Here is a 21734-nt window from a genome sequence, read left to right as displayed (position 1 = left end):
AATTTCCAGTTAGGGCTTTTGGAACCATTCTTCCAAAGTTCTGAGATGGGAGAATAATATATTATAATTTAAAATTCTTCAAACATGGGATCACAAGTCAGCAGAAGCAAACTTTGTATCTCAGGAAATAATATTTCCTCATTCCTCTATTATAGTGTTTCTCAACCTTGACCACTTTAAGAAGTATGGACTTCAACTCCCAGAATTCCCCAGCCAGCATGTTGGGAAATTGCCAAGGTTGAGAAACTGTTTTATTGTGTTCTAGAGTGAGAAGCATTAACCCCAATAGATCATAATGGAACTTCATTCTTATTTAGTTATGAGAAGCAAATTGGATTGACTTTTGCATTGCAACCTGAATATCTGTCTTGATCCATAAGTAGTAATGGCTAATTTACAGAAGCTTAAAAATAATATTCTCCAGACAGTTTAAGAGTGGAGTGGAGTGGAGTGGAGTGGAGTGGAGTAGAGTAGAGTAGATCTCAGCATTTGTAATTCAATGAAGTTGTCTGACTACTACATTGTCCTTTCTGCATTAAATTACAACTGGGGTCAATAAGTTCTAAACAAAATAAATACTATAAGAAATAGAACTATGGGCACATCTACTTTGTCACAATTTTCCATTCTGTGCAAGAACCTAAATCCCCTCACTCCATACTCTACATAAAAGGGAAATGGGAAAAAATCAAAAACAGCTTGGTACTTAAAGGAACCATTAGGGTCACTGAAGCTCAACAGCTCAAAAAAGGATGCAAAAGTCCCCTCAGAGGAAACATGGATCACTCAGAAGATACGCAAAGCTTCACCACCGTGGAACAAAGAGAAGTGATTTTTAGTATGTAGTTTGCAACTGAATTAGCAATGAGACGTTTTTAGTTGCTGAAGACAGCCGACTTAGGGATAACAGAACTGATCTTTGTGTGGAAATACCTTGGTGCTTTGGGCCTCTCCTCACTGCTAAGTTAAAGTGTGATCCACCCACAGGCCAGAAGTTTGACACCCCTGTTATATAATATAGCGACTCTAAGGGCTACTACACTGATTGCCAAGTGACTTCTAGGTGCAATCCAAGGCCTGGTCATCACCTTTAAGGCTTTATATACCTCAAGGCTTTGGTATTTGTGAGATCTTCTACTCCCAATAGTATTTGTTTGTCCAGTAAGATCTTGTGTTGTAGGCTCCAGCAGTGTCCTTTTGCCTAGAGGATGTCCTTTTCACGGAATGAGCCCTTTCAATAACATCCCCAGTGGAGTTGTTTGTTTGTTTTCTAGAAGGCTGTTAAAATGTGGTTATTCCATCAGGCCTGAGGGAATTGGCAGGTCCTTAACCTATTTCCATTGACAGGGAAGGCATGACCGAATTGATTTGTTTAATGTCCCTGGAATATATAGTTTTGGCTATTAATAGTATGCTCTCTCTCTCTTTTTTTACTGTATTGTTTTTAACTCACCTTATGGAAATTAGAGCATACACTGGTCAGATACATTGATAACTAGTGAGATGGGCAGCATATTGGTTAAATAAATAAAGCTCCCTATAAGTCAAGTCGAATCAAATAGAAGTTGCCAAGGCATGTGGTGCTATCGTTAAATGTAAATAGAAGAAGGCCCTTTCTTTGTCTTCCTTTTCTTGATGCTATGTTCTACTGTACTTGGTTTTTTTTTTTGATTGGTTGATTATGTACCTTCAAATCATTTCCAACTCCTAGTGACCTCCTTGCTGCTAGTTGTCCTATTTTCTTTCTTTCTACTTTTCTCAGTGTCAGAGCCTTTTTCATACTATCTTCACATAATGTATCTAAGATAGGATAATTCTCATTGTCTCGCTGTCTCAGGTGAGAATTCTGGGTTGATTTGTTCGATGATCCATTGTTTGTTTTCCTGGCTCTTCAAAATATTCTCAGGAATGGTTTCCAACACCAAAGTTCAAAGACATCAACACTCTATCTTTCTTTCCCTTCTGGATGTCATCTTATCTCTTGCCCCTTTTGTATCCATCACATGAACTTTTCTTGTCCATTTCTTCCATTTGAACAGATAGTCTTCCCCTTGTTGTTTCCATTGCAAAAACCTTCTCTCTCTACTAGTGGAAAATGCTATTTTATACCTTTTCCATTTCAAAAATGAGGCCCATAAGTGTTTAACATATACTATGGACATTTAGCTTTACAATTATGCATCCTCAGATAGAAACAGCCCTGTGCAATGTATCATTTTATATAAACTCACATGACACTTGTGTATATTGTAAGTGTATCAGAATTTGTTATAAATGCCACATAAATATGTAAGGATGGCCATAATAGTAATAAGATTTCCATTAGAAAGCATTCCTTGTATTACTGTAGACAGAAAATCTCCACTTTGATATAATTTAGAATCTCATATAGAAATTCATGAATACTGTATTATGATGTGCATGGCTGAATATATGTCTGTAAAATGACTGGAATAATAAGCAATATTAATTTTAGTTTTCTAAATATATAGAGATTTGACTAAGGGTCAAATTCTGTGAAAATTATTTTTGAACGCTGAACTATGATTAATAAAACCTGCATGGTCTGTATGTAGCTGTTGTGCCTCCTGTCATGAAGAAGTCCATTTCTCAGAATATAAAGGAAAACATGAGATGCTTCCCAGAATTCCCAGAATTGAATTTGCTTATGTGGTTGAGTCAGGATTTCTGTCTTTAGGGCTGTCACGATGATGCCTTTAATAAGAGCTAAATTAACTTAATTCCGGAAATATCTTATCAACCAGCAAAATCTTTGGAGCTTTGTCCTCGTTTTTAACTGACATTTTAACTTGTCACTCCCAGCATTTGTATTATGGCCAGAAAAGTACCTTCAGAATAGACTGTACTGAAAACTTTTGTAAGAACTTTTAGGTTTCAGTCATTTTTTTCCCTAGAATCAACCCCCCCTAATGTTAAACAGAAAAGAATATTCACAAATAATTCATATATTGATCAGGAAAAGTTACTATTTATTGAGGTAGTCTGGTACAATGATTAAGCCATTAGTCTAAAAACAAAGAGACTCTGACTTCTAGTCCCAATTATTGACAAAGCCAGCTAGGTGACTTTGGGTCAGTATCAGTATCTCTCAACCCTAAGAAGAAAGCAAACTACTTCTGAAAACCTTGCCAAGAAAGAAGGGAAGAGCAATCTTATTTATTCAGGGCACATAAAAAAGATACCAATATGCTGGCTTACATTGCTGTTGACTATAATTTGTCCATTTTTGTGCTAGAGGATGGAAGAGGAGGAGGAAGAGGAGAAGGAGGAGGAGGAGGAGGAAGAGGAGAGACTCTCAGTTCCAAGGCTAACATGGTTATGGGGTCTATTTGTGGCATATTGGAAAAACAGAGAGGTCTGCAGTTCCATAGGCTTCCCAATAATTCCTGATCCCAATGCCTAGCTCCATTATCTACCAATGAACATTGTAGAAGACCGTCCTTTGCTACACAACAGAGGTTTCTATTCCTAGATCTCCCTCTTTGCCTACAGAGATATTGTATCCATGTTTTCGATTCTTCAGCTTTAGACATTAATTACCTAGTCAATTATTGGAAAAAAAGAAAATAATATTCAGGAAAAATGCATGTTCACTAAAAGTGTTTCCTTTTTTATTCCCCCCAAAGGATGATATTTGCAAAGATTGTTTCTCGGGATTCTCTGTGTTTCAACCACTACATTCTGACTATTTGGTCTGACAAGGCTGTTGGTTCAGATTTGTGCTTATATCTGATGACTTGCTGGAGAAAGAACAGACTCCTCAAAAGCTGCAGAGTCATTACCCTTTATGCATACTTGCTCTAATAGGTATCATGGATTCCTGGCTCCTTATAAGGAAAGGAAGTAAAAAAATGCATAAATTTTCCTAAGAGAGTCACACAGCCTGAATTCATATTTGACAAGTGTTTCAGTTGCTGAGGACAGCAGGAGCAGAACAAAGACTGAAGAGAAGGAAAATTATTAGAAAGGATCTGAGCATAATTTTCCTGGATGGGGAATAGGTTTTATTTTACTGCAAAACTGTCTGAAAAATCAACACAACTGCCTGGCAGTACTTCAGATTAAGCATATTCTATATTATAGGTAATTAATTAGCTGAGAAGCAATAATTTCATAGTTTGAATTTCTTTTTACTCATTTCTTTCCCTTTGGGATAAATAATCTAATATTAATATAAGGTTGAGAGCCACTATGGTGCAGTGATTAAAATATCACATTAGAAACCAGGAGACTGGGAGTTCTAGTCCAGTCTTAGGCACAAAGTGAAGTGAATGACACTGGGCCAGTCACTCTCTCTCAGCCCTACGAAGCAGGCAATGACAAATCACTTCTGAAACCTTGCCAAGAAAAATGCAGGGACTTGGCCAGGCTGTCACTAGAACTCAAGACTGACCCGAAGACATAAAAAAAGAGTTTGTCTTCTGTAATATTTCTCTAAATGCACAACATATTTGTTTATTTAGTTATTTAAATGATTTATATGGCTACCCATCTTATATAACATAACTGGTTTATATAATATATAGTTATTTATATAACTGTATAAATATTTTCATGGGAAATGGGCAGATGGATTAATGTTTTCAGTGTTACTTCCTCACTGGTTATTTCCATAGCTTTATTGACCTTTGCAGATTATGCAAAATGGAAGATTTGATGTACTCCACCACTTTAAAAAAAATAAGGAGAAAAAAAATCACACACAACATTTAAAATAAGTTTAAAAATATGGTTTGAAGGTGCATTTTCAAATATTTAGGAAACTTTCTTTATTCAAATGTTAGAAAATACATAATGCAGGTCAAAAAGGTTTCATAATTCAGAGAGATTTTTTTCAGCTATAGCTAGATTGTTTGATAGGCTGATTTCCAAGTAGTCATTAGAAATAATTCAATCCTGATACCATTTTTAGATTGGATGTCAAGCTACATGGTCAGCTAAATGTTGATGTACTTCCATTTAATTTACTTAATAAGAGTGTGGGAAGTCACCCCCCCCCCAGAGAAGGAAATATTAAAAGGGCAGAATATTATAGTTCCTCAAAGGATCTTAAAGAGGCAGAAAAGCATGCCCAGTTTTTCTTAATAGTCCCAAGTCTCCCTCCCCCAAACAGAAACCAGCTCTGTAGAAATGCAGATGTAATAATCCATTCAGGAAGGTTGGAGCCCTCCAGCTAGAAGCTTAGGAAGACAAAGACACCTAAAATCTACATACCCCACCCAAACTCTAAGACAGGATTAGACAATATAGGATTGACCCACAGATGTCGAAGGGGCACACTCAGACTCAGGTCAAAGTACATGACACAGGAAATGCAAAGCCTCAAACAGGAAACAACTCCAAACAAAAGCCCAAGAGGGTATAAAAACCCACTCCCTTCTACATGTGCTGACTCTTTTCTTCCAGAGCCATCTTTCTGTCTGGCTCTCCTCTTCAATAAATTACAACCTTCTTTCTAAAGCAGTCACCATTTTGTTTATTCCCGGCTTGGACTGGATCCTGATGAAGACTTTTCCTTCAACAAGAGTCTCAATAGGATTCAAAATCCAGATCTCTGCACTCTCCTTTCACCTGTTTCTGAAGTAGTTTTGTCCTGGAAAAACCTTGCCATGTGTTTTTGTTTTTTTAAAAAAGCTCATTAAACTTTAACCACACATTTATTTATTCCAATCTTTATTTTGCCTATCTCAAGACTGTTTGTTTACATATTGATGTTAAAGAGACAGCTGTAGCCTGACAAGAGTAAAGATTAAGGAACAACTATCCAAAGTTGAAATCTCACAATAAATCATCAGTATGCACATTGAACCCATGACTATCTATAGATATGGGTTCCTTTTCCTAAGGATCAATCCAATAAACACATATTAGGGAATAAAAGCACACTGACATCTATAGTATTTATTCCTGAATAATGTATAGGATGGTATGTATTTGTCAAATTATGAACTACCTACCAATTGGCCCTCTCTTTTCTAAAGTTGTCTTGACTGAACTACTTCTGGCTAAGCATTAGCTATCTATCTGATTCGGGACCAGGGTGAGATCTATATGAACCTCAGCCTTTCTGGAAATTCAATTCATACTGAACGGGGGGTCCATGAAGACCATTTTGTCCATGAAGACCATTGCTGTTGCTAACATAGGATGATAAATATTACCTGATCTCCTGATCAGGTCACCTTTTTGCGATGGACATTAGTGTAGATAGGTATGGCCCTTGGAGGTAGAAATGAATGTTTATCCCTTTGAAAATTCCTTTACAGAACATTGCTCAAAATGTTTTTAAAGCTGGGTTTCAGACGACATAAAAACAAAAACATTAGCAACTGTTGGAAATAATAACTATTATGGTATGGCTTCTTAGTCTGGCCCTGTTTAATTTAACCTCCCCAGTCTATTTTCTTTACTCTTGTGCCTCTTGGCTGGGAGGAGACCTTGATTTACAATTATGACTTGACAGATTACCTGAAAGCCTAACCTTCAGGCATACTGTGATTAACTTGACCAAAGACATCTGGAAGAACCATCTATGGCTGAAAATTATGACCTTGGCATTCGAGGCTGAAACTCGACACCATAGAAATTGCACTGATGAAAAAGCTGCAGTACAGAGACCTCTGTGTAAAGTTCTGACATCCTTTCGGTTTGTTTGTTTCTTGCAAAAAACCCTCCTGCGAAGATGCAGAAGAAAGAAGAACCAGCAGGAAACATCCCAGGTTTATTTTAAAACCATTTATTTAGCAATGAAATCAACATTTCACACAATCCTTTCACGCTCTCTCTCCCCCTCCCCCCCGCATCTCCACCTTAGTCTTGTGCAATAAAGGCACCACAAACAATTAAATGCCTTAATGAGTAGCAAATGTTGCAGAGCAGAGCAGGGTTTTCACTGAAAGCAGATTTATGGAGCTAAATATAAAAGTATGGCTCTCAAAAGCCATGTGATCATAATTAGGTTGAGAATTTTTTTCCCCTGTACCCCTGGATACTGTAAATGCACAACATGCTGTCAGGGCCCATTTTCTGTTCCTGTTATCACTACAGAAAAAAAGACCTATATGAAATGCAAGCCAGATTTACAGGTGTTAAAATAGCTATTTTACCAGTGGGAAACAAGCTACCTTTGTTGTCAAAAGGGATATTTCATGATTAAGGAAGACTGGTTATTACAACGCAGGAGAAGTCTACTGTGGTATTCTTGCCCAAACTTTCTAAAGGATAATCACTAGAACTTGAGAAAAAAAATCCAGACTCTGATCATATCTCAAATTCCTAGTGAGTCTTTTGATGTGAGGCAAGCTTCTTCCTAGTCAGACTCTTTGGTCTCAACCCTTTGAAATGTCCTGGGAACTCCCATTTTAGAGATAAGAGACGTAATTCTCTTGATAGAGAATGGTCCGGATGAAGGTATCCATTGCTAAGCAATAGATGGTCACTGTGCCACCTTGCTCCACTCTTCTCCTAAGAAGATGAAAGATACTTTCATCTTCTGTTCATGTTGTGTACACATTCATCCTAACACAACTGTAGGTTTTTAAAAATCTGCAAAATGAAATGGCTTGGAAGGAAACAGCACGTTGAATACTGAGGGATGTTAGCCCAGAGAAGGAAATATTAAAAGGGCAGAAAAATATATTTTTCCTCAAAAGGATTTTTTTAAAACCAAAAACCAACCCTGGTCTCACCTCTTTGCCCCAAGCAGTAGCCAGCCATATACAAATGCAGATGTAAAACCATCAGAAAGTTGGAGCCAGAGAACTCAAGAAGACAAAGAGAAAATCTGCATACCCCACCCAAACTCTAGGAGTCATTAGCCCCATCACCAGGGAAGCAGGATATGATAATAGGATTAAACCACAGATATCAAGGCCTAGAAAAACAGAAATAGCCTCAAAGTTCATGCCAGGAACAGGAAACTATTCCAAACAAAAGGCTAGAGGGGGTATAAAAACCCCTAGCCCATGTGCTCAGCTGCTCTTCTTCCCTCTGTTAAACATATTAAATCTTTCACAGCAAGAGTGTTTATGATGTATCATTTATCTGTTGTAGTTATCAGTTGTGGTCCTCTCCCACCCCCAACTGATGACCAGAAAAATGACCAATGGCTACAATGGCCAAATAATCTATAACTAGACCTGCAGAAGAGTCAGGAACAACTGCATAATCTATAAAAAATTCAGTTTGAAAAAAAAGTCTGACTTTTGTCGTCTGTAAAGTGAGAGATTTTTGAAAAGCCCATATTATAAACAGTGTTTTTTGTTCCTGTAATTTAATAACTAAATGATTCTTGTGGAATTTGTATAATGTGATCATTTGATAATTAGTTATAAATATTGCTGAGCCTAACAGTCATTATAAGACTTCTACTGTTACATTTCCAGACACTATTGCACCATTTTGTAAAACTTTTATTCCATTTGAATAAAATATCTAGAAAGATTTTGAATGTCAAATAGTAATAATGAGGCTGGCTCCAGGCTGGCTGATCTCAGCTATGATTTTTTTCCAGGAAAATTTCCCTCTTTCCTTGCCAACTATGCAAAAACAAGAATAGGGCATGAAAGCTACAAAAATGTGAGCTTTTACGGTTAGTTAGATATTACAAACTCTTAATTCTCTATAATTCGAATTGCATCAGGGGATCTAAATTTTCCAAGCTCGCCCCAATACCAAGATTGTGTGATTCTTTGACAACAGGATTAATTTTTGTGCTACTGGTGAAACAAGACTGGCCTGTAGCTAAACAAGTGGGGTGCTGAAGCCAGACATTCCTTTTGCACAAGGAAAGAGGTTAGGGGCCCAATATTCTTGATTATGGGGGAGAAAGATTTTAATCTAAATTGGGAATAGGTAACCTGGACCAATGCTTTGGATTTCAACAGCTACAAGCCCCAGCTAACATGGCCATCACAAGGCATTATGGGAGCTGCAGCCCATTGGGCAATAGGGTTAAAAGCCAGGAAAACAAGATGATTTCTCCCTTTCTTTTTCTGGCTGATGTTAGACTCATTCCTGTACAAGTTACATTCTTCTCTGGAGTGTGAGAGAAGCTGAGGAATGCAATTTGGGCGTTATATGTTATGGGATGAGTGATAAGAGAGGTATTAAGTACTACTGATACAGATTATGTTCTAGGACAGTTAGCAAACTTCTTGTGCTGTTAGCATAACATAAAATGAAAGGAAATAATCTCTGTACTGAGAAATTGCTTCTAGCTTGAGGACTGGCAAAAGCAAAAGCATAGGGTTCAAACAAGAAATTGGGTTAGAGCCCAGACTTTTTAAGACTGAAATCCATCATGCTTTGCCTATGGGCTCACTGTGTTGCCTACGCTATCTGCTTCCATCTGCAATGGAAGACTCTCAACAACCCTGGTAAATTCACCTCTCCGATCTTTGCTAGACATGCCCACTTCTTTTTGGATCATTGGCACAATGCCTTCTAGTTAGTGGCAGAGCAAGCACCCTGGTGGCAGAGCTCTACCATTTTCTGACCCAGAACAGATCTGGGAGAAAGTAGAAAAAAGGAAGAAAAAATGCAATCTATTTTTTAAAAAAATATTCTCCACCTTGTTTCTCTATGGCATGGGTGTCAAACTCAATTTCACTGAGGGCTGCATCAGCATTGCGGTTGCCCTGAGGGGGCTGGGTGGGTGTGGCCAGAGTGGGTGCAGCCTACTGGGTGGGCGTGGATGGAGTGGGTGTGACCTACTGGGTGGGCATGGCCAGTTCTACATCAAGGGTGCCTATGGGGGCCTGGGCAGGAGTGGGACAGATCTGAGGGTCTCTGGCAGAAGGGGGTGGGACCGAGGCAATTGCCAAGGCATGGTCAAGATGGCCACCACAAAATTGTACATTGGCTCCTGGCTGGCTTGGGCCAGGGCCAAGGGGGCCGTTCCCTCACTGTTTCCAGGATGGCTTCGCGGGCCACATGAAACCACTTTGCGGGCCGCATCTGGCCCCTGGGCCTTGTGTTTGACATCTCTGCCCTATGGCATTTGCTTGCTTGCTTGTTTTAGGTTTGCGTGTGCATGCTTTGTGAGCTTTCCTTCCCTGTGGATATCTATATATGATAGTTGATTGCTTTCCCCCCTTCTTTTTGGCTTGTGCTTACATTCTAGAATAGGGAACCATGGCCCTTTTATGACTTGTGGATTTTAACTCCCAGAATGCTGGCTCAGGAAGTCTAGGAGTTGAAGTCCACAAGTCATAAAAGGACTTGCCCTAGAGAAAGATTAGGGGAGACAAAGGAGATGGTCAGGTGGGAAAGAAAGTGGAAAATGGAGTGCTGGGTTTAAATGAGTTGTTCTGGGTTTGGGATATCAGATCTCATCTCTGCCTTGGAGTCATCTTGCAGCCTCACTAGTTTGTCTTCTGGGAAATTCTTGCTTTCTGACTCACCATTCAGGCCCAGCATATCAGCCATTTTGGGATGAGCAAAATCCCATGGCATACCATTCTGTGGCAGAACCAAAACTTCATTTGTCAATTTGCCCAAGGTTCCCCCACCACTACAACCACATACACAAAAATGAAAGCTTATGAAATTCTTGGTGCTCTTTGAGTTTGGTTGTTTGCTTGAAGACCTTTCATCACCTGGCACTGTTGATGTTACCTTGTTAGAGACTCTTGTCAAATCATCAAGACTCTCAGGATCCTTGGGAAAATTGCCTAAATCAGTTCAGAGTAATAATTGGTGTGTTAGGAAGAGAGCCAGGACAGGCTGACCATTTGACAGAAGCTTCTAACAAGGTTACCTAGTTGGGTAACGAAAAGTCTGCAAGCAAAATGACCACTGACCAGCTGATAATACACCATCTGATTGATAAGGCAAAGGAAATTCTTCCCCACTTACATATTAGTGATTAGACCAATGGGAGAATATTAAATTACAACTTTACAACTTCCAATTAAATGGCAACTTTCCCATTGCAAATAGCAACAGGAGACAGCTATGTCTTGCATCTGAATTATAGGGGGAAGAGGGGAACTTGACAGTTCTTTCCGTTTTTCCACCTACTATGGAAGCAAATTGATTAAAAAGCATAACTTTCTGCAATTACTGGCCACTGAATCCTTCAGCCATAACCTTATAATGTTAGTATATGTTGTGTGCAGGAGAGAAGTTTCTGTCAATCGGTCAGCCTGGCCTGGCTCTCTTCCTAACACACAGTTATTACTCTGAACTGATTTAGGCAATTTTCCCAAGGATCCTGAGAGTCTGCACAATTTGATAAGAGTCTCTAACAACCGAGAAAATTGCTGGCAATTCTAGCTGGAATTCTTGTAACCAACTAAGCCTAAAAATTTAGCTGGAAAAGGAGGTGATCAGGTGCTGCCAGCTTATCCATCTGCTGCTGTCCATTAGAAGTTGTTGTTGTTACTGAGGCCACTACCGTGTCTTCCATCTGTACCACTGATCCTGATCTTCTATGTATCTAATGCCTCAAATACCTTTTTTTTTGGAGTCTACGTTTCTGGCATATTGAATCATCCTAACATACTTGGATAATGCTTAGTGTAGTGGAGCAATTTAATGTGAATATTAATTTCATAGAAAGGACTGCCATGAATTTTACTTCTTGGTCATCCAATGCCCATGGGCCCTGTTTGATAAAAACTATCAGAGCCCCATCCTCTACTTGAACAGTCCTTTATATCAGGGCTTTTCAACCAGTGGTACGGGTACCACCTGTGGTACATTGGCACCTGGCAGGTGGTACACGACCATCCTAGAAAAGTGGTAGCAGGGGAGGGGAATTATCTGAAGTGACGGCAGCACCGCACAAGCCTGAGCGAGAGATGGCTGGAGCTGCAGGGCTATCAGGGCTCAGCGGAAGCACCAGGATCAGTGCCACTTTCCAGCTGATCGGCACTTCTTCGGGACTGTCAGGGCTCAGTGAAAGTGCCAGGATCAGCGCCAGGCTCCAGCTGGAGCTCGGCACTGATCCTGGTGCTTCTGTTGAGCCCTGAAGAAGCACCAATCAGCTGGAAAGCAGCACTGATCCTGGCTCTTCTGCTGAGCCCAGAAGAAGCGCCGATCAGTTGGAATGTTGCAGCATCTCCAGGGTCTGGTGATTTACATTCAGATGCTTGGCAACTGATTCATATTTATGACGGTCACAGTGTCCCAGGGTCATGTGACCAAAACCTGCTGCAACCACCCAGCAGACGGGGGAATAAAAACCAAACACCACCCCACCTCCGCTGCCAATCCTCAACAGAAATGCTCACAACAATGAAAACCTCAGACAGGAGGAAGAGCGTCGCCGGGTGGGAAGGCAGGTGTCTTGCTCGGCTGTGGCTTGGGGGGCACTTTTTTCAGTGCCATTGTAACTTCGAACAGTCACTAAGCGAACTGTTGTAAGTTGAGGACTACCTGTACTTCATCACTTTTTTCCTTTTGGGGGGGTCATCAAGTTTTTGACACCTTGCTAGGTGACTGGTGGTACTCAGATATTGCCATATCCTAAAAGTGGTACAATGGGTGAAAAGGTTGAAAAGCCCTGCTTTATATAATAGGCTGGCACACATCCCACATATTCAGAGACTTGCCTCTCTAGCCCTCAGTTCTACAAATGTGAACTGGAATAAAAAAAAATGCATCACATAGCTGTGGTGGTCCCATTCAAAACATCTGTAAAAAGCTATAATGATGTCCATAAAACAAATCGTATTTGCACAATGTCATCACATAGAGCAGGGGTGTCAAACTGCCGGCCCGCGGGCCGGATGTGTCACGAGGAAACTGCGCCCACCCCATTGCCAGCAATGGGAAAAAAGTTCCGATACGTCGTGCGACATCACGTGACGTTGCAAGTTTGACATGTCTGACATAGAGGATGCAACTTAGTACATGTGTCACAACATTTAATACAAGGATATAAGTTGCATAATTTGCATCATGGTGATATGTTGTGTGCAGTGTCGTTTACCTTTTTTCTGCCCTGTGGTTGCCCATACACTGGACATAAAGCACAATTTCTATTCTGAGTCTCTGACAACAATTAGTTTTAGAAGATCTTATTATTTTAGCCTAGTGGATAAACAAATATGCCTATATTCACAACCACGATGCTTTAAATAATTTTATTACAATTTACAATGTATAACAGAAAAAACAACATAAAGGATAGAGAGTGAAAAAGAGAACAGGGATAGAAGTGGGGAAAAGTATAAAGGAAAAGAAAGGAAAACGCAAATATATTCAAAGAATGACTTCTGACTTCTTCTTCCAAGGATATAAAGAATGCTCACTTTCAACACTTAGTTTAAGACTATAATAAAATGTCCATTTTTCTTCCAAAAAAGAAAATGGGAAATCAAAAAACCCTCCCCTTTTTAAATTTGAATAATCATCAAATCCATATGTCAACATTTTAGTTTTCTTCATCTCCTGCAAAAATTCACAAAGGGTCTCCAATTATAGATGAATTTCTGCAGTGATTTTTGTCTCTTGAGGGATGTTAACTTGGCCAGCTTGCTAGCTCTGTCATTATTAACCATTCCTTTATTGTGGGTATTGTAGGATTTTTTTCTAACACCTAGTGTATAAAAATCAGCTGCATTCACAGCCATAATGTGACCATATAGTGATGATTTATGACATCCATAACTTCTAGTTGAAGAAATTGAAACGAAATGTAAGTCATAAAGATAGATAATAAAATAGGAGATAAATATATATTTTATTATATAATTATATTAAGAAATGCTAAAACAAGGACTGGAATAGATGAACCTTATGTATGATACAGGTTAAGCTTGGAAAAAAACCCTAAAATTTTAGTTACAGCTTTGGAGGATAAATCCAATATTAATTGCAAATGTACGTCATGTTCCATGTTGCTTGTAATACACCCTTACAGTTGCTTGGACAATTTAACACAACATGTTGATTTATAAAAGAATATGATTACCCTTGTTTAAACTGTTTACAGGAGCAATTAAATGCATGTCCCTTGGTGATGGTATATTATCAATATCTGGTGGGTTAAGTTGGCTTAATGTATCTGTGGTTGATGTCTCTGAGGAGAAATTAAGGGGGAAGGGTGAAAAAGTCTGGGTCTTTAACTGACTGAACATGCTGCGATAGCACAGTAAACGTCAATCAAAGTTGTATTATTGTCACAAAGAAGAATGTGTGTGCTTGCCAGATCTAATTTTCCTGAGGACCCAAGTTTTGTATGGCATTCCATTACTGAGCGCTAAATCCTTTGGACTGTCAGAAAGAGCAGAAGGAAAAGAGGCCCTAACCTTCACATGCAGAGAGGAGCACAGTAGTTGGCCATTCAGGGCTGAGGGGGTCATCTCAAAAGTGCCTACAGTCAGAGGTTTATTATTATTATTATTATTATTATGGAAGTATTAATCAAATTTGTGTAGCTGCCCATCTCACAAAAAGTGATACTGGGTGATGTACAATGATCACTAAAACAATACATATAAAAACAACACATATAAAGATGTGAAAATCCACATCTTAAAATATAAATATTATAAACACAAATATACAAAAGTTAGGCAAAGAGAAGATGAGAATAGCCACCTCAACAATGGAGCCATTGAAGCATGCCTCTAGTTCCCTGGGAGCCCCAGGCCTAATAATATAATCAGGTCTTGAGGAACTTCTGGAATATCAAAAGTGACGGAGCTAATCTAGTTTCAGGAGGAAGAAGACTCCATGAAGTGGGTGCCAGCATGAGGGGTTTGACACAAGGGGCCCTTAAGGAAAGCATTATCAATGGTGTTTCTGCTCCTCTGGTCCAACACTTCCCTCCCAGGCAAGAGTAGCTCCCACAATCTTGTAAAAGCTTTTAACCAGAAGGGCTCTTCCAGAATGGCTTTGGGACTTGAGCATTGTGCCAGGACTGTTATATTAATTGTGGTTTTTAAAACTGTAATTACATATTGTATTTTTATTGTAAAAAAATTGCATTTTATTGTCATTTCTCTGGTTCCACCTGTTGCATTATTCACTGCCTAGAATCAACTTTAGTTAATGAACAAAATTCCTTGCATATAGTGATCACACGTCTCTTAAAACAGGTAGCTTTTGATGGAATTATTCAAACTTCCCAATCACAATACAAAAGAATCTGCCCTTAGTGCAGGGAGGGTCCGTTTTTGGCAAAGTACCACACTTTTAAAATGGATTGTTGTAGTTGTTGCTGGATAGTTGAGGCCACTATCATGTAATGTAATGTCAATATAGGAAGAAAAGCTTTCTGATCATTTGTTTGGAGTAACTGGATGTCTTTGTTTGATTTCTTATCTGATAAGTCTAAATGGAGGTTTACATATCAGTTTTTACTTGCTTTATTTTGGAAAAAAAGTGTAGACTCAAGTTTCCATTGGCTGTTGTCCTGCCAACATTAGTGGCACCCTAATTTCTGAGGGACACACACACAAAAAAATGCAGTTTGAAGAATTTGTGTGAGGAGTAACAGAATAACAGAGTTGGAAGGGTTGCTTCCGCTGTGATACAATGCTGAGCTGACTGAAGGCAAGAATTAAAATTAAGGCTGCTTTGAGTCCTGAAGTTATATCTTTTTATTTCAGAGAACTTGATCCTGAGCAGATATGAAACCTATGTTCCAGTAATCTGAATGGAGAAAATATTCACAGTATTGTTGAAAGACAATCTAAAAAGTCTTATTTGTGTTGACCCTGACTCCCAATGACTATGTCCATGCATTTTCTTGGCAAGAATATGGAATATGTTAACCCTTGGCTTTTTCCAGAATATTTTTCAACTTCCCAGACTAGCCTATAACTGCACTCTTATAATATAAATTAGTCCCTTTGCATGCCAGAGTGGAAAGTAGACTCAATCTCTTTGGGTTTTAATCAGTGGCATACAGTATATAATTGCTACTTTGATATGAATACCAGGCCTTTCCATTGTGGCATCTTTAGAAATTTATCCTATGTAAAAAAGGGAATATTATACCAGGACAAATAAAATGAAAACCAACTTGAATGATAATTTCTTAATGGCAAGCTGTGATTAACATTTCATTTTTATATTGAACAAATGGGGGTTGGGAATGTGAATAGGCATTCTTGTATTAAAATCAAGACGTTAATCCCTTTGGCAAGAGAGAGGCCACTCCCTTCCCTGCCAAAAGAGAGAAATTTAAAAGCAAATATTAGCCTTCCAATAGACTTTTCTCTTTGTTTCAAGTACAAACACATGTTTAATGGTAGAAAAATATTTTGTTCATTTCCTCTCCTAGATTCCAGTTGGAAGATTTATCAAAAACAATTTTGAAAAGAAGGTCTTAAATTTCCAAGGCTTTTGTTATTTTAATAAAATCTGCCTCTGACCAAGAGAAGACAGGAACACCCCCCCTTTTCCTCCCCCAAGATCTGGTAATATTATTAAATGTCTAACTTGGTCATTACATCAACTGTTTCATTACACTCTTAGGATAACAGATTTATTACAGCAGCCAGCACCAATTTGGTTTCCTTCAGATTTGTTGGGACTACAACTCCCTGCCAGCCTGTGTTCATAGGCAATTTGGGAAGCTTTAAAGGGGACTGCATAAATTCATGGAGACTCATCTTCTCAATGGCTATTAGTCCCATTGACTATATGTTATTTCCCAAATCACAGGCAGAGTGCCAGTTGAAATAGCCATCCTCTCCATTTTGGTCAGCTTTCCCAATGTAACTGGAATAGTGAGGGTATTTGCTTTGCTCTAAGAAGGCTCATCTTTTGAAATGTTGTTCAAAGCCCAATACATAGGGTATCAGTGTGAGGCAAGAGGGATAACAAGCTTCAGAAATAAGTTGGCTAGAAGCAATTATATTGGCTGGTTACCAGGCATTGACTTGACACTGATTTTTTATGAACTGATTACAGTAGAACCTAATGTACTTCTTGGTTATTTACACATTTACACTTGTGTTAGTTTTAATAGTAGAACTAACTATTAGCTAACTGTTCTGGTTATTAAAAAAAAACCTAGATGAACACTACTTAGAGTTATCATGTCATGTCACAAACATCATATCATGTTTGTCTTCCAGCATTGTTTTTTCCCAGTTCCTAATCTGGTACTCTTATCCAAGTACTAACCAAGCCCAGGGCTGCTTAAAATCTTAAACAATATTAGACTGGCCAGATGCTGCTATCTTCTGAGACAGTTTATATATATTCACATGTAAGAAAGTTATTCTCAAAATTGGACACATAGTCTCCCTACACACTGGCTGTGTTTATAACAACATGCTTAACCAGATGAAATAAAATTTAGCAGACTTATTTGCACAAACTACAAAACCTGGTTATTGCATGAACCCAGTTTGTTGATTAGTTTCTGGCTCAAATCATTATTCAATCTCAGTGTAACTACACTGAATATGATGTGATTACTGCTATTAAATAGTGAAACTTAGAAAGTGGTAGCTGCAAAACTCTTCTCTCCTTACCAGTCCAATCCCCTTGTCTCCTTAAATTAAAAAAAAAGGCCAATTGCTTCAAATATTCAAATTGAGTTCAATCAATCAGTCGATAAAACCACCAAGTGAAACTGGGAACCTCAGGCTCTGGGATGCATTTCAGACCAGAATTTCTTAAAATGGTACTTATAAAAGTATACAGTGAGTAGCACAGCACTGGAAAAATGAAAAAAACACCATCGGAGGAAGAGATAATTAAGAAAATACTGGATTGTGCGGAAATGGGTAGACTTACACTGAGAATTAAAGAAAAAGAAGATAAAGAATACTATGAAACATGGAACCTTCACTAAACAAATATTAGGGCTATGAGAATAATTTATATTCTTTTCTTGTGCTTTAATAAAATTAAAAATAATATATGCCACTTTATAAGGCTTTTTTATTACTCTTAGTTATTGCCCTTCCTTCCTTCCTTCTTTCCCTCCCTCCCTCCCTCCCTCTCTCTTTTTATAATCCTGTCAAGAATAAATGTATTATATTCTGAGTACTGTTAATTTCCCCCTCTTTTCCACCCCCATTGTTAGTTGTCAAAACAATGTCACAATAGAGAGACTCTATGGCAGATAATTCTACATTTTTTCATTCTATTGCCAGCATGTATACCAGTGTTTCTCAACCTTAGTGACTGGGGAATTCTGGGAATTAAAGTCCACAGATTTTAAAGTTGTTAAGGTTGAGAAACATTGATGTATACACTTTCCTCTGCAGAGTGGGCTTAGTTCAGCAAAACATTTTCTCCATCATATGCTTAGAATTTCTGTGCCAGTCCACTCACAGCCCTTCCATTTCCTCTTCATCTGTTCTTCAAGCCACAGAGAGGACAAATTTGTTATTTCATAGAGATCAGGAATGAGATGCAATTAAGGGAGGCCTCAGCAGAAGACTGATAGCATCTCTTTCCTGCCAGCCAGCCGGCCAGCCTGCCAACCTCGAGGCCTCAAGGCACAATCAGAGTAGAGCTAGGGTTTTGAAAGAGACTTCACAGCCCAACTCTACCCACTTGTTTACTTAAAACAAAACCACAGAGTCACTTGGCTCTTCTAAATCAGCAAAAGCAACTCCTAGCTTTTAAATAGCCATCCTGACCATGGGCATTCAGAGGGGAAGCAAATGATAGTTTCATGATGACATTGTCAGGCAAATGCTGAGAGATCATTACATATGTGTTATTTTGTCATCATTGATATGGGCCTGAAGACCTAGCCCTAATATTGGTTAAAAATCGAGGATCTGGATGCCATGAAAAAACAGCATATTGACCATATTGTTCAGAGAAAGAGCAGAGAAAGAGATCTCTTCTAACATTGTCGAACCTTCACATCCACACTTTACTCACTGCGGGTACTATTTGCCATGACAGCTTATTTTTCTGTGTGTCTGAAGACATTACTTATTCCTTAGCCTCCAGGAAAATTCCTTTTGCCTTGATGTCCTACATTCTTTTCATATTGTCTTTGGATTTCCAAACTCAGGTTTCTGACTGATTGCATAGCTTTTTGCAATTTTCTCAGACAGGCTGATAAAACTTATATTTTTATCTCTGTTGAGTGGAATGTTTAGCTTCTGAGCATAATTCATAAATCTGCTAAATTTTGTCACACCTTTTTAAACAAAATGCACAGTTCTACTGAAATCCATTTATCACAGTTATGCTTCTCTCTGTGTTGAATGATTAGCCTTAATATTTTGACAACTTTTATTTGAAATATGTTCCAGAATTAATGTAGCCTGGGGACATTAGGCGTAACATTCTATAAATGTTCATATTATCTCTCTCTGACGTTTGTTTGCCTGTTAAATTGTGTTTTCTTATTAAAACATACTATATATTCATATTCAATGTCTTTGCCTTCTTCTTAAGTGTTTGGTTATACCAAAATAGGCCAGATTATGTTAGGCTAGGAGGTAGAATTTTGAGAAGTAACCACTTCTCCTTACTGCTCTTACTACATTTTTTTTTCCTTCAGGCAGTACTTTTTCCTCCATCCCCAAAATGGGAGCTTTGGTTTCAGTATCAGTATGAATACAGGAAATTATTTCTTTTCTGCTTAGGCAGTATCTTCATTAATTTCCACTCATTACTGTATTGCTATAAGAGTAGGGTGGGCATTAGATCATATCAGATGATGAGGTATCACTTAGAAGTAACTAGTGGGCTTGGCCTTAAAGAGAAGCTGAGACCAACAGATGCCAGCTCTTATCCTTCACACCACAGAAAGGTGATGAGACAGCAAAATCACCCAGAAAAGAGCTGGTGCTCCAAATGCATTGGTTCACCTTTCTACAGTGGAAAATATGCCTCCAAGAGGTCCCATCAACCCAAGTTTCAAGCTGAAATCTTGCCCAAAATGATGGAACAGCAGTTTCTAGGAGTGGCTGGGCCTTGTTTGAGGATCCACAGGATGAAAAGGCAGATAGTTGCAGGTGGATTTGCAGAGTAGTTGAATATCCAATTTGTGTCATTGTTACAGATTTTTACATATCACTGTTTGCCACTCTTCATGGATTCTGTCCCCATTTTTCCTAGTGTACAAGACTCTTTATACAGTACTTTACCTAAGGTGTACCTAAGATATAGTGATCAATATATATCTGTCTATAATACTAAGTTTTGAAGTAATGTCCCCAAGCAGACCTTTTGCTTGGACATATTTATCTAAATATTCAGGTTATGTATTTGAAAATTTGAGTGGAGAATTATGGAAGTCAGCAAATTCCCTTTATTGTTGGCAATCCATGTTGTGAGTTTCTTGGTTAATTACACCTTTTCTCTCTTTGGGAGATCACTTAGGAAACTAAGAGATGAGGGAGACTTAGAGGTCATTAATATGAATCAAGGACCATGCTGGCATTTGCCCTATTATCAGAATTGGCTGGAAATCATTTCTGGATAGCAGAAACAGACATTGTTAACACTCTATCAATCCACTACTCTGAAAACAGCCTTAAGTAGTTTTAAAAGTACTGTTCCTATTCAGCTTATTGCACCTATCCCTCTGAAATGTAGCATTTTCATTTTGCTGCAGCCTAACCTCAGCAATTCCTTGGTTCCCTTGCAGAGAGAATGACTTCTTCAACTGAACCAATGCTTAGCACTAGCTCTGGTGTCTTTGAGACTTTTTCTCCCTGTAAAGGAGGTTGGGCTGAGAGAGAATGACTGGCCTAAAGTCACGCGTGACTTTCTATGGCTGAGGAAAAACTAGAACCTGGGTCCAGTACCTCAACCACTAGACTACATTTGCTCTCAAGAAGGTTCACCACCATCTGGAGGTTTCCTATGGAGAAGAAAACTGCAAGAGGGACAGTGGGTTCAAGTTTTTATTCTTTACTATTTTGCCCCAACTTTTAGAGCACTTCAAAAATGCAGCAGGAAGGAAAGCAACCAAAGCACAAACGAGCCATGGAGGCAAGACAGTGAATATATGCCTGTCCTTTCCATCGGGTAAGTAGAAATAAAGAGATGTATATAGATAATGGGAAAGGAAATATAAAGATGAAATGAGGTTGCACAGATTACGCTAAAGAGAAGGCGTAAAATGCCACCATCTCTCCAAATGAAAGAGAACTGGGAGAGGTGCTGTTCTTTTCAGATGAATTTGAAACTTTTTGTTCTGCAAGAGGGAATGCATTTTATCATCCTGTAATCAGGAACTCAAGGGCAGAGATAACTTTAAAGAATTATCTTGGGACAGCTTTCTCTATTTTAGTCTGAATGCCCTGTTCTTTGCTGGACAGGTTTATGTGTTCACATTCCATGCATCAGAGATTGAAGCTGCAAAGGAAAGGAAAAAAAAAAGATACTTAATGGGGATGTTTAGGAAAGTGCAACTTAAATAACTAAATTAGTGTTGACAGAGAAGAATGCATAACTGTAAGATTAGTCATCTTTTGAAGGAAGGCTTGATGAGTTAGTATCCTTTAAAAATTTAGTGAGATCTATTGCTCTAAAACTAATGTCATCATAAATCATAAGCACCTTTTAATATTCCTGTGCCAAAAACAAAACAAAAGCCAGAACTCTTATCCAGTGTAAAGAAAGAATGTGGCTTATGATGGCAAGTTTATCACGATGTAGCAAGTGACAAATAGAAGAAGCATGTAAATTAAATAATTGGATAAGAAGTCTTCAGGGCAAGGTGTGAATCAGAAAGTAGAGAAGAAAGTCTGAAACTAAACAAGGAATTTTCTGACAAAATAAGGCTGGAATGTCTTGATGGTGAGCCATTACAATATTAAACA

The sequence above is a fragment of the Protobothrops mucrosquamatus genome, unplaced genomic scaffold (assembly GCF_001527695.2).
Source record: "Protobothrops mucrosquamatus isolate PMUCROS unplaced genomic scaffold, P.Mucros_1.0 scaffold758, whole genome shotgun sequence".
NCBI classification, from domain to species: Eukaryota; Metazoa; Chordata; class Lepidosauria; order Squamata; family Viperidae; genus Protobothrops; species Protobothrops mucrosquamatus.
The sequence above is the reverse complement of the archived record's forward strand: the minus strand, read 5'-3'. Positions refer to the sequence as shown.